This window comes from Trachymyrmex cornetzi, unplaced genomic scaffold, assembly GCF_001594075.2.
Source record: "Trachymyrmex cornetzi isolate Tcor2-1 unplaced genomic scaffold, Tcor1.1 scaffold429, whole genome shotgun sequence".
Classification (NCBI taxonomy): Eukaryota; Metazoa; Arthropoda; class Insecta; order Hymenoptera; family Formicidae; genus Trachymyrmex; species Trachymyrmex cornetzi.
Window position 1 is genome coordinate 60,736 of NW_017299059.1, and position 6,902 is coordinate 67,637.

The window sequence follows — 6,902 nt, forward strand, 5'->3', positions numbered from 1 at the left end:
AGCGTCACTCAAACGACTGTAGCTTGTAAACGAATGGACGAAATGTCATGAAACTTCATACATAAACTAGTGACAGATGAGCCTCTCGAAATGAGTCATGTCCATTTTCTAGTGGCGCCACCTATTGAAAAATCCCGGGACTTTTCGGCCCATGTAGTACTAATATGTAGGAGAAACCCTGATTTGAATAGACTTTACGAATTTTTCAGAAAAAATTCGTGAACAAATCAAGACTAGAATCCCCCCTTAATCGGTTCTTCTTGACCCAAAAAAATGCAAAATATTGACAATTAGTTAATAATAAGTATGACATACATCAATTTTATAAAAAAAATGAGGATACCGATAAAATATAAAATGTACAATTGCTCTCTCTATATTGTGATGTTTTTTTCTTGTATTATTTTATTGTAGAACGTTAGAGTCCCATAGAATTCTTACTTTTTGCAAATTTTCAAATATATAGTTTATTTTGGGTTGTCAATATTAAGTCTAATTTATTTCAAAGTAGCATTAAAAAGTTTTATAATCTTATTTGGAATTTTGAATAAAACTATCTTGAACAGAAGAAATGCTTAGGAAATTTTATTACGTGTTTTAACACTAAGTATCCTGTTATATGTGTATATCATTTTTACTATATATATTTTTTCTTCTTCAGAAACCAGTTTTATTTAATTATATCGGAAATATCTTGCCCACTGCATTAATTATTCTTGATGACTATTTTCCTGATAACGTATTAATAGGCTTGGAATGTGTGTATTTATCAGATTATTCAACATTCTTATATATGGTATATATGTGTATATATATTATGATATATATAGAGTTTATTCTCATATATACATATATTATATTTCATTATGTATTCACATGACAAATATTTTAGAAAAAAGGACTAATAAATTCTGGTTATGCTAAATTGATTTGTCACGTTTTGCAATTTTTAACTCATTAAAAGGAAACAAGATGATACGTTATTCCTTTATATTCCTGCATGACCAGTCTTTTAGCAACTATGGAATAATGGGATAATATCATAAATTTATTTGAGGTAATGCTATTCATAAGATTATCACAGTAATTACAACGTAATTGAGTGCCATGAAATTATAATTTTCACTTTTGCAGTGGACAATACGTGAAATTTTCTCAACTTTGATAGAGAATATGGAATTTGTGCAGAACATTGAATTGCGGCATGTATATATGTTGAGTTTACCTCATCTCATTACAAATATAGGCAAATGATGCGAAGCTCTCGTTCGCATATCTATTGAGTACTGCGAACATTACACAGATTTAAGGACGGTAAAGGCAACATTAGAGATATAATCTTTAAGTGTGATAATACGCCGTACACCGTATGAAATAAATAAAATATATATTAATTTCGGTTTGTGTATTTCTTTCGATGACAAATGTGTATTTCTTCAGATGGCAAAGACGTTCTTATTGATGTTTCGTCTACGAGTAGGTGCATATTATGCCCCACTTTATACTGTATTCTTGAAGATGCATTTTGATCTGACGGAGTTTGATCGAGCGATCATGCAGAATTTGGAAGATTCCATTTTCATGTTGTACCAGCTATCATTCATTGTAGACTGTACGGTAATTAATGACGATCGAATGCGTATCAATGATGGGTTCGATGTTATTCAAATGTACAATGGAACTATGTAAGTACCGTTGGATATATTCGACCGACTCAACACTTACGAGCACTCGTTGTTATCGGTACATTCTTTTGGATCATCTAATCAAAGTTTGACATCTAGAAGAATACATTAATTCTAGCGAGTGTTGATCAACTGTTGGGTCTGCTGAATGCAGCGATCGATGTTATTAATCCATCCAAGGTTGTTATGTTATTAAATTCGAATTTATACTTGTAACTTTACTTTCATACATATACTTTTATATAGAGAGGTGATAGGTTTTATCAATGGGATGGAACTTCTATGTGTTCTTGGAGATAAACAACAATATAGATTTTTCAAATTTTTCTTAAGTAATGGCAATAGCAAGCGAATTCAAGTTGTCGCATGGAATGAAGCTATCGATCGTGTTGAGTATCATGTAAAACTTAATTTTGTAAGTATTTTAATTTTGTTTGTTTAAATCAGTATATACATATATATGTGTATGTGCATAAATTTTATTGCTGCGTTAAATGCATTACAATAACACTCTATTAAATTGTTAAATTGCAGATCATTTATTTAGATAGGGTACTGATTCGTCCTCCTAAACTTGCTCACTTTAATAACGTATGAATTGTAACTTTCCTCAAACGCTGTTATTTCTAATTTTGATAAATATGACCTCGTTGTTACATCGAATGTGCAACCAGAACGAATTGAATTTTGTAAAGTCATAAATTCTTCAACGAAAGTTGGTGAGTTTTCTATTTATTTTATATATTATTATTTAATAAATGGTATTAAAATGTACAAAATAAAAGAATGCGGTAAAAAAGGTAGTAAAAGTAGTATAAAATAGCAATTTTCTTTTTTTTAATTATATATTTTTAAATACAGTCTGATATAAACGATATAATTAAGAATAGAGTTACTATGCAGGACAATGTTTGTGAAAGTCAATTTATTTGAAAATCTGATGTTAAAATATCAAAATATAAAAATTCTAAATGTTTCGGTCAATTTTTTTATCATCATAAGTAGTTAATAATTGCAATACAATCTTCAATTTAATTTTATCAATGCTGAATTGTCATAATTCCATACAAATGTTCCAGATTTATTGAAGAAATGATTTTCTTTTTAAGAACGTTGTATTTAAACACAGGATTTCCAAATACTGTATTAGTACCATAGAACTTATAGAAATTTTCAGATGCCAACACGTAGTCATATCATTTTTATAAATTTTTATAGAACGATTTTTTGTTAATTAATAAACGCGATTTTATTATAACTTACATAAAATGATTCAATATTGTATTTTGTGTTGCAATCGTGGCAAAATAGTGTCTTACCATAGGTATTACACAACTCGTAATTGTCATTAAATACTTGTACTTTATGCTCGTATGTTTTCGGTTAAGTAAAATCACATTTAAATTCTTGCAGATTTCTAAAATATGCAATATGCAAATATGCAATCTGTATAATTCAACATACATATATTCCTATATTTTATCAAGTGATTTTTCCTTTTCATTTAATATAACATCATTCCTTCTTTAATATACAATTTGTAATTATTTTATGTTTTATAAAGAAAGTTAAAATAAGTAATAAAGAGTAAGTAGTTATAAAGTAAAAATAAAGTAAGTTAAAGAGAGAACTCGCGGTAATTAAAACACTGCGCTTCACTTGGCACATGCGCGGAAAGAAGAAAAGTTACTGAGTAGGACAGAAATACATCTTCTGTCTCTCAGATGTTGCTCACACCTTCTATTCATTGCTTGAATAGGTGGAAAAAAACCCCCCCCCCCCGCAGAGAACTCATTTCATCTACGCATACACTTTACAACGTAAAGCGACATAGAATTTGCGAGCTCCTTCGCGGAGGAAGAGGTGGAGTGAGAGTCGTTACGCGTAAATGTAGTAGGTTCCGCCCCTCCCCCCGCGGAGGGGATCCGCTACTGTTAAAAATAACCTAATCCAATCCATTTAGTGATGTGAGATAACACTCGCTTCGCGTAGAAAGTCGAAACCCACGTGCAACAGTACAATCATAGAAGTCGCGCGCTCCTTCACAGGGGGGAAGGAGGATGAGAGTTGCTTCGAGTGGAAAGTTTAATGTTTCTAAACAAGAGGAGGTAAATAATTAGCAAATATATATAGAAGAGAAATAAATAGGAGAGAATAACTAGCAACATTGATTGTTAATGACTTTTTAACGCATGACTAGCAACTTTGATTGTTAATAACTTTTTAACGCATGACGAGCTACGGCTAAAATCTGTTGGAGGTTACTCAGGGTCATGACCTTGACAACATATGTCAAGGTCATTAAAGGGGGCTCCCCTAAAGGAAATATTTACCTATAGCTTTACAATAGTAGTACATAAAATACGAATACATAAAATTGAAGTATAGAAAGAGTACGCCATAATTGATAGCAGCGTAGTAAAGACAGAAACCTTGTATTCGGCCAATTATAGTAAAGCCATATAAGATCGTTGTTGTTAATATAGAATTCTGTGCTCGCCTGCGAGCACACGGACATGGGATCGTGCTTGTATGTGTTACACACCACGATAAATGGCTGAACTTATAGGCGTGGAAAAGTGACATTTTGACCAGTTTTGACGACGAAATTTGTGCACAATGCCATTTCGTTATTATTTGCTTAATTGTGAAAATGTGACTTGTTTCCTACTTCTCAAAGTCGTAATTTTCGATGACAACTAAAGTTATCTTGGAATTTTATACGTAAAAGTGTATATTTAAATCGTTTCAACAGTTATGAAACCATGTGTTTCTACCAGAATATAGGCTCACTTTACGAGTCTTTTAGGACCATTTACTGACTATCAAGAGAGAAAAGGACAGTTTTCATCGATTTTTACAAGTATTTTAAAGCGAACCCATCGTTTAATTTCATCCAAATTGTCTCTGTTTACAAATAGCATCGTGCATAAATTAACGTGTCATTCCTCGCTTCTGACGTCACGATTCCAACATGGCCGCCGCGACTACTCAGGGGCCTTAAGGCTCCTGAGTAGTTACCATATTGAATCATGATTCGTTAGAAGCGAGAAATGATATGTTGATAATAAGCATAGTTTTCGTCCATTTCTACAAATGTTTTAAAGTTTAAAGCAATCTTATTATTTCGTTTTATCCAAATTGTCTTTATTTACAAATGACACGTAATAAAAATTAACGTGTCATTTTTCGCTTACATACATCATAATTCAGTATGGCGGAGATTGTAACTTGACTGAGTTTGCTTCAACCGCTAATACACTAATTTACTAAATACGATACATCGATTATCTAATCTAAAGATCAGTCTGAATAGTTCATAAAACACGTAACAATTACTGTCTTTATCCTTCCTGGCGAAAAACATTTTTACGAATTAGTATAGAAAAAGTATATAGAGATTGAGACAAGATTTAAAAAATTCTTAGATATTCATAGATATTCATAGTGGAACGTAAAGTGAGGTATGTTTGCCTTAGAAATCCTTAATTTTTTGTAGATATTTGTGGACCGTAGAATGGCGCTGTTTGTCTCATGATACAAGATACGAAAAAATGTTCTGGAAAAACTTGCAATATACCGTCAGAAGACATATATGGAAAGGGTGGAGGATTTTTTGGTTTTTCTCAATCTATGTAATTTTTCGTGAAAATGTTTCCGCCAGGGCTGTTTGGTAGGAATATGCGGGTACCCGAGCCTCGGATCGGGACAAGCATTAAGATCCAGCTAGGCCGTGTAAGGCTTTGATTTCTATAGTTAATATTTTATAGTTTTAGTTGGATATGTTAAAATTAATTTCGCCCCTGTTCCGCATAATCAATTGAATAAGATGATAGGTTGTGATTCGTTAACTTATGGAGAATATAAACTCTCAGTACATATTATGAATTTTAATGAAACTGAATATTTTTCTCTTGATGTAACAAAAGATGATAAAATAAAAGTGATTGGCGTGATACGAGCAGGTAAATGGTTTCTTTATTTATTATTAAATTAAAAACATTGAGACTTTTTTATCGTTTTGTAATATATTTTTTATATATTTATAATAGAGTACAATTAAGAGAATAATATTTTTTGTTGAAAAAGTTTTGCTCTAGATGGCAAATAGTTTTTAATTTCTTAAGATTATTTTAAAATGTAATTTATAATATTTATAATTTTTGCAAGTGAAGCAAGCTGCACACGATGCTTGTTTTTCTGTTGGATTGCTATCTGGAGCAGATTCTTGCTAACGGATTGGTTGCGATACTGGCACTATCAGCACCAAAGCCAATACGGTGGCAAGATTCTAATCCAGCTAACAATCCAGCAGGAAAATAGGCATCGTGTATCGCTGGCTTAATTTTTATTGTATGCAATTGCCTTAAAATCTTCTTAGTGTTTCTATTTTTATATTAAGTATGCAATTTATCTTTTAGTTGAACCACCGTATTTTTTGGTAGAAAGTTTAAAAGATTTAAAGGTGGTAGATGGACGTATGTCATTAGCATCGGTAATAAAGGTAGATCGTCCTTTAAAAAAAGAGATGATTGAGGAAAATTCATTGCAGGTATATATATCATGTACATATTAATAAAAATATGTTATTTATAAGAATAAAATACACATATAAAGAAAGGCATGCTTACATAAATATTTTTCTTTTACAAAGTCAAAACAAGAAATGTAAAACAGCTTAAATTTTAAATATGGTTTTGTATTTATTTTGTTTTATTAATTGAAGTTGCAAGTTAGAGATAATATTGTTTCATATTTATTCATTCTCTACTATGAAGGACGGGATACCTGTTATTTTTTCTAATTTGATTCTGTCTTTTAAAAAAGCCATACAATTAACTTTGATATGGAAAGATGGTAAGATACAATTTTCGTTTTCAAAAATATTATCTTATAATTATTCCATTAATTGAGGATGTAATAAAATTTTGATAAAAAATCAGATTTACCATCAAACTTTCACTTTTTTAATGTCTATATCATAGTCTATATCGATGGTAGCATCAAATTATTAAAAATTGCTTGTCAATTTAATTCGCGATTACTAGAGTAGTTTTAATTGCGTTTATTTAGTCCGGAAAAACAATTCGGCGCGCAGTTTGAAAAAGACTACAATATGGCAGGGAATGGAAAGTTACTTTTTAAAAGTAACAAGTTACAGTTACTCGTTACCGAGTAGAAAAAGTAACAAGTTACCGTTACTAGTTACCGATTTTT

General features: G+C 31.0%; 1 long non-coding RNA gene across 1 annotated transcript in view; it reads left to right on the forward strand.

Moving 5' to 3' along the window:
* The first annotated feature begins 784 nt into the window (after positions 1-784).
* Positions 785-6,902, forward strand: part of LOC108764480 (uncharacterized) — a 24,885-nt gene continuing 18,767 nt past the window's right edge. Inside the window, exons 1-2 of the long non-coding RNA XR_001940283.1 lie at positions 785-796; positions 6,412-6,417. This is a non-coding gene — a long non-coding RNA (uncharacterized LOC108764480). The remainder of the gene's footprint in view (positions 797-6,411; positions 6,418-6,902) is intronic.